The sequence below is a fragment of the Papio anubis genome, chromosome 7, assembly GCF_008728515.1.
Source record: "Papio anubis isolate 15944 chromosome 7, Panubis1.0, whole genome shotgun sequence".
In the NCBI taxonomy this organism is placed as follows: Eukaryota; Metazoa; Chordata; class Mammalia; order Primates; family Cercopithecidae; genus Papio; species Papio anubis.
In genome coordinates, this window is record NC_044982.1 from 99,016,770 (window position 1) to 99,023,005 (window position 6,236).

Here is a 6,236-nt window from a genome sequence, read left to right on the forward strand (position 1 = left end):
CAGAGCCTGGGTTCTAACCCTGGCTCTGAGGCTTACTAGATCTGTGACCTCCAGAAAGGTATTCAATCTAAATGAGCTAACAGTATGTGTAGAGTGCTTACAATTATGCCTGGCATATAGTATGTGCTATATAACAAAAGAGCTGGGTGGGTTAGTCAAGTAAGACATTTGACTAATTCTTAGAGCTGGTCAGTGAAAGCTATGGGTCCTCTTCCCAGAAAAGTGCACACATGTAACCTTCTGCACAGTTTCAAGTATCCCTGACCCTCGAAGCCCACTCACACACTGCAAGAGTCCAGGACCCCCGATTTCAACCCTCTGGTCTTCTCTACAGTAACGTGAAGGTCTCAGGGATAAAACTCTGAGGCAATTCTTAAAAGTATTATGTTCCCATGCATGGAACTATTGAGCAGGTGCCTCTCTCTCCCCGTTTTAGGTTCCACTTTTGGCAGAAACATTATACCTTTCTTCCCCAAAGCCCTTTTGACCCTTGCCAGTTTTTCTCTTGCTTCAGGCCAAATCCTCCCAGGGTCACCTTAAGACAATCTCTGTGTGCAGCTCTACACACTTTTAGGGAATTATTCTGATCCTTATCAAAAGCTCTGATGGTTCAGCCCATCTTCAGTGCTTACAGAAGTCAGACCAGAGCATGGACTAGTGTCTGCAGGGTCTCCACCAACAGCAACACAGGGGTGGGTCACCCTCAACAAGCAGGGAGACAGCACAAACTGGCAAAAGCCAAAGATCAAAGAAGTCACCCTGGGTGACTTTCCCTGGGTCATCCAATGAGCTCCCAGCGAAGCTGAGAACTCATTGAGAGCATTTCAGTACTTTTGAGTCCATCAGTGCTTTACAGACATTACCATGCATGTGAATTAAAATGCAGATCCAGTAGGTTTGCTGAGAAGCCCAGGACTCTGCATTTCTAACTCACTACCAGGTAATGCTGATGCTGGTCCATGGACCACATATGGAGTTGCAAGGTTCACATCAAGGTTAATGAACTGTACCACCCTGGTTAAAGCCTCTTCATCCACACTGCAGGTGGCTATTTAAATGCCCTTTCTTCAGGAAAGCTTCCCTTCCCCCTCTCCATGATTACTGGCTTCTATGCCTCCGTACTTTTTCCTTTGAAGCATTTATAACAACTGTAATTAAAGAGTATTTGTGTAATTATTAGTTTAATGCCTGCCTCCCAGGGAGACTGCAAGCTTCACGAGGACAGGACCTGCACAGTGTCTAGCACATCACAGACTGCCAATGAACGAGGAGCTGCTGTGGTCTGGAACAGGCTGGGCCAGCATCCTGGAGTAGGCAGGTAACATTTACACATGTGGGAAACAGCCTCTGATGGTATCAAGGCCAACAAGGACATTTCTTAGCTTTAAAATTCCCACTAGTTTCAAATATATGCCAACTAAACTTTAAGCTGAAAAACAATCTTTGCCCATAAAAAGATCTCCTACATCTTTATCAAGTGCAAAATAGCCCTGATCTCACAATAGCCACTCTGCTTGAGGAATAGTTAGGCCCCTAAAATAAGCATTCCCTTATAGGCCTCACTGGGTGAACCCTCTTCGGGCACACTCCCTGACCAGCCTCCCTCTGCTGCAGACCCACAATATCTTTAGTTTTTCTGCTGCTGTCCTTTCAAGGAACCCCGGAGTGCTGAATGCCCAACTCTTTGGCATGGGCAGAGATATATGACCACATTGTTGTTCCTGGGAGGCAAAGTTTGAAGTTAGACAGCCTGGATTTAGATACCAGCTCTGTGCCCTTGGATAAGTTATTTAACTCCTCTGCCAAATGAGAATAAGAATGCAAGAGCCAGCACCTGCAAGGACTAACAGAGACAAATACACAAAGCACGTAGCATAATTCTGGCCTAAGACACATGATTATTATTATTCTCCCTATATCCTGAGTCCAATTCAAAACCTATTGTTTTAGGCTGGGCAAGTGGCTCACGCCTGTATTCCCAGCACTTTGGGAGGCCGAGGCGGGCGGATCATGAGGTCAAGAGATCGACACCATCCTGGCCAACATGGTGAAACCCCATCTCTACTAAAAATACAAAAATTAGCTGGGTGTAGTGGTGCACGCCTGTAGTCCCAGCTACTCAGGAGGCTGAGGCAGGAGAATCACTTGAACCTGGGAGGTGAAGGTTGCAGTGAGCCGAGATTGCACCACTGCACTCCAGCCTGGTGAAAGAGCGAGACTCCATTCCAAAAAAAAAAAAAAAAAAAGTCTAAAAAAACCTATTGTTTTGCACAAGTCTCCACCCAGGGGCTCCACCCCATTCAGGATCCTCTCTTCCCAGCCCCCTCCTGCCTCACCTGTCTGGAGCTTGTTTGAAGCAATGACTCACAGCACAACTCTGCAGCTCCCATCAATCACCTCCCTGTCCCTGCCTGTGTCATTCATGGGTTCCTTCTGGGAGGTAAATCCTTTCCTAATGTCCAGTACATTCTTTCAGCAAGTATCTACTGAGGGCCCACTATGGATGAGACCCTATTCTAGGCACAGGGACTCAGCAATGAACAAAGCAAAGACGTCTACCCTCACGAACGTTGTAGTACATTTAACCCACAGATGGAGATCAGTTCAGGTCTTGGGTCCTTATATTCCTTCTCTTCTCTCCTGACCAATCCTAAATAAATCACATACAAGTCAAAGTACGAAGAAAGCATTCCAGATCAAAAAATGGTGTGATGTGAGAAAATCCCAATGACTAAACTGCTTCTCTGATTGTTGGACTTTGAAGAAGTCAATGTTGAAACAGCCTGAATCACCCAGTTCCCCCTAGTTGTCTCACTGGCCAGTCACATCCTCCAGCATAGTTTGTGTAACACATCTGGAAAATGAGGCGCTCCATTTACCCGTCTCATGTGTGCAGCACGAGCCCACGGTTTCATGCTCTCATAGCTACATTCTTTGAAGTGAGCTTGATTCGGGATCCCCAGCAGTAGCAGAGACAGTGGCCTTGTAGAAACAGCACTGGGAACAGGCTCTGAAAGCTCAGGTTTGAGTGCTGGCTCTGCCACTTACTGTGTAATCCTGGGTACAGAGCTTTCTTCCTGCCTCAGTTGCTTTCAGACAATCTCTAAGGCCTTCTTCCAGCTTTGAAGTCAAAGGGCTGGGATCAACCACCATTAACACCAGACCCAGCACATTCACAGATCCTCTATTTCAACACAATGAGTCCTGCCCTGGCCTAGGCCCTGGCTAGGCCTGAGGAATGGGGGTATGGGATGGGTCAGCAAGCCAGATGATGAGCCTGCGCCAAGCATTAGCACTGGTGGGGCCAGGGAGCCTTCACCTGTCTCCTCCAAGATGCACTGGACTCCTCCTTTTATTTATTTACTCCCTTCTAGAAAGGAGTTGTGCCTCTTTCCAAACACAACTCTGCTAGAAATATCTCTGGGCCACAAGGCAAACCTAAAATAGAAATGCAAAATCTCTGGTGGTCCCATTAGTCTCCCTTCCTCCAACTCAAAAACCATTCCAGACCTTGTCTGTCTCCTTGTCTCTAGACAGTGAGCCTAAAATAAGTCTCCCTAGTAGGAAATGCCTGGTTGGAATGGAAATGACCCAAGCCCTGAAAAAAATGGCCCGCTGACCACACACCGTGGGCTGAAGACTCACCCAGGTATCAGCTCTGAGGAGAAGACAAGCAAGTGAGCCTGGGTCCCCAACTCCCTGCAGCCCCCTCCACCGAGACACAGGCAACCAGGCCAGGCTGAAGAAAGAAAATGTGACCCAAACATCCAATTCCCCCTACCCAAAAGAAAGCAGCTCTATCCCCATGGCTCTCATGCAGGAAAGCCAGCTCCAAAAGATCACTGGGGCACCAGGTGGGCACCTCTCTGGAGCTATAGATGACCAATCAGAGGTTCTGCTCCAAGACTGGCAAGTACCCGGCATGGAGTTACTTGCTGAGGGTCAGCTGATAAAACCACCGAGAAAGTATAAAAAATAACATTCTGTTTAAAACAAACGAGAAAGGAATGGCCACTCTAGGTTTCCGAAGTCAAAACCAGAGAGCCCCATCGGCTTTGATCACATTAGGAATACATTCTCTCTTATCTAATGAGTTAAGAACAGTTTTCTTCTTCCCTTCTCCCATGTGGCCCCATTGGTTCTCTAGGCCCCCTGGAGAAGATGCAATAGGGACACAGACCCCCAGTACTCTACTTGGCAAAAATGAACTTTGGTTTTACTTACACGTGCACAAAGGCAGGACTGAGAGGGCAGCTTCAAAGCTGGCTGAGTGACCCCCAAGAGCACAAAGTCCTTCTCCGCACACCTGTCGGGGAGTTTTGTGAATTTCCCAGGCACCCACAGGGACTAGTTATGTACCCTGCAGGTCGATACCGGCCGGGAGTTCCCATTTTGCACAGCAAGAAAGGTGCTCAGGGTGCCTTTTGCAGGTGGGCACTCGGTCTGCAGCTCAAGGGTGGGCCGATGACGTTGCTCCCTCACTGGATTGCCCAGCAGGCCCCCCCTCAGACCCGGTAGGATGAGCACCTCGAGGTGTCCCTGTGATTCCAGCACTTTGGGAGGCCAGAGCGGGCGGATCACGAGGTCAGGAGTTTGAGACCAGCCTGGCCAATATGGTGAAACCCCGTCTCTCCTAAAAATACAGAAATTAAACGGGCGTGGTGGCATGCGCCTGTAGTCCCAGCTACTGGGGAGGTTGAGGCAGGAGAATCGCTTGAACCCGGGAGGCGGAGGTTGCAGCGCCACTGCACTCCAGCCTGGGCGACAGAGCAAGACTGTATCCAAAAAAAAAAAAAAAAAAGAAAGAAAGAAAAAAGAAAAGGCACCCAGGATACTGCTACGACTTGCCCTAACCGTCTCGCAAAGCCTAGATATACATGAATGACCCTTTCGGGTTAGTTAAAATCCACACAAGCACCTCCCTGGCCTCTTAAATGTTTCCAAACTACAGCTCAGACTGGAGGGAAGCAGTTGCAGCGCCCATAAAAGTCATCTTAAAAGGCAAGTTGGAAAAAAACCCGATACGCACTAGTTAGCAAGTCCGCGGTGAAGGGGGCGGCGGCCCAAGGGCCGGATCTGCGGGATCTGCGCGCCTAGGGTGGGGAGACTGGGGCTGCCCCGTCGGTCCCCGAGCCCGCGCGCCCACCTGGTAGCCTGAGGGCCCCGATCTGACGCCGGTGATCACGCCCCACAGCTCCATCCAATTAGGAAAATGACCGCGAGAAGACGGAGAGAAGGCGACGAGGAGGAAGGGGGGGCCGAGCCGCTGGAGGCTCAAGACGGGCGGTGGGGACCCCGCCCGCCACCCCCACCCCCACCCCCACCCCCACCCCCACGCCCCCAGCCAGCGAGCGCTGGTCCTGAGTCCCCGGCCCGCGGCGCCCCGACGCCATCCGGGCGGGGGTCCCGAGGCGCCCAGCTTGCGGCGGCCGGTGGCCCCTCGGGGACGCCCCCAGCCCCCCCAGCGGCGCGCTCAGCTTTCCCCCACCCCCGGCCGGCTGGGACGCGCAACAACCCCACCCGCTCCGAGAATAAAGTTTGTGGGCAGCCGTAGGGGCGGGGCGGCGAGGGGGTGAAACTTTGAGTCCCGGGCCGGGTGTGGGGGGGAGCGCACCCAGCACCGGGACACCCACGTGCGGGCCTGAGAGCCGCCGCCACCGTCGCCTCCCGGGCCTCCCGCGCCGCCGCCGCCGCGACGCTTTCCTTTCATTTTTGCTTCTCTCTCTCTCTCTCTCTCATTCGCGCGCTCTCCTCCCTCTCGCCCTCTTTCGCTCGCTCCCTCCCTCTCCCTTCCCCCTCCCCCTCCTCTCCTCCCCCACCCCAGACATGTCTCTCCCTCTTTGGCTCTCCTCCCTCTCCTCCAGCTCTCCGGCATGAGGGAATGTGGAAGTGAAAGGAAAAGACGACATGTTTGCAGCGCGGCATGGGCAGGCCTGCCTCTGACCGTCCCCAGGGAGGCAGGGGGAGGCAGGTCGGCCACTGGCCGCAGCGACCCACCCGCGCCCCCGCGCTGGCCGACCGACCGGCCGACCGCCAGGCTGGGAGGGCTGGGGCTGGGGGCCAGGGGCCGCAGGACACTCACCCCTGGGTCGGGCGGCTCCTGCGCTGGGGCCCTCGGCGGGCCGGGCCGGGCCGGGCCGGGGGCTCCTGACTGCCCACCGCCCGGGCTGCTGCTGTGCGCCCGCCGCCCGCCTCCACGCGCGCCCGCCGCCTGCTCCTGCCGCCCTCCCTCCGGC

General features: G+C 53.2%; 1 protein-coding gene across 2 annotated transcripts in view; it reads right to left on the reverse strand.

Annotated features, from left to right (window-relative positions):
* Positions 1-5,299, reverse strand: part of ZNF710 (zinc finger protein 710) — an 80,883-nt gene extending 75,584 nt beyond the window's left edge. Inside the window, exon 1 of one of the 2 annotated variants that reach the window (XM_031668344.1) lies at positions 5,030-5,299. The gene's annotated coding sequence lies outside the window, so the exon portion shown is untranslated. Of the gene's footprint in view, positions 1-4,224 lie in introns of both variants that reach the window. The other variant, XM_009210926.4, reaches the window with a different exon arrangement.
* Positions 5,300-6,236: the final 937 nt, after the last annotated feature.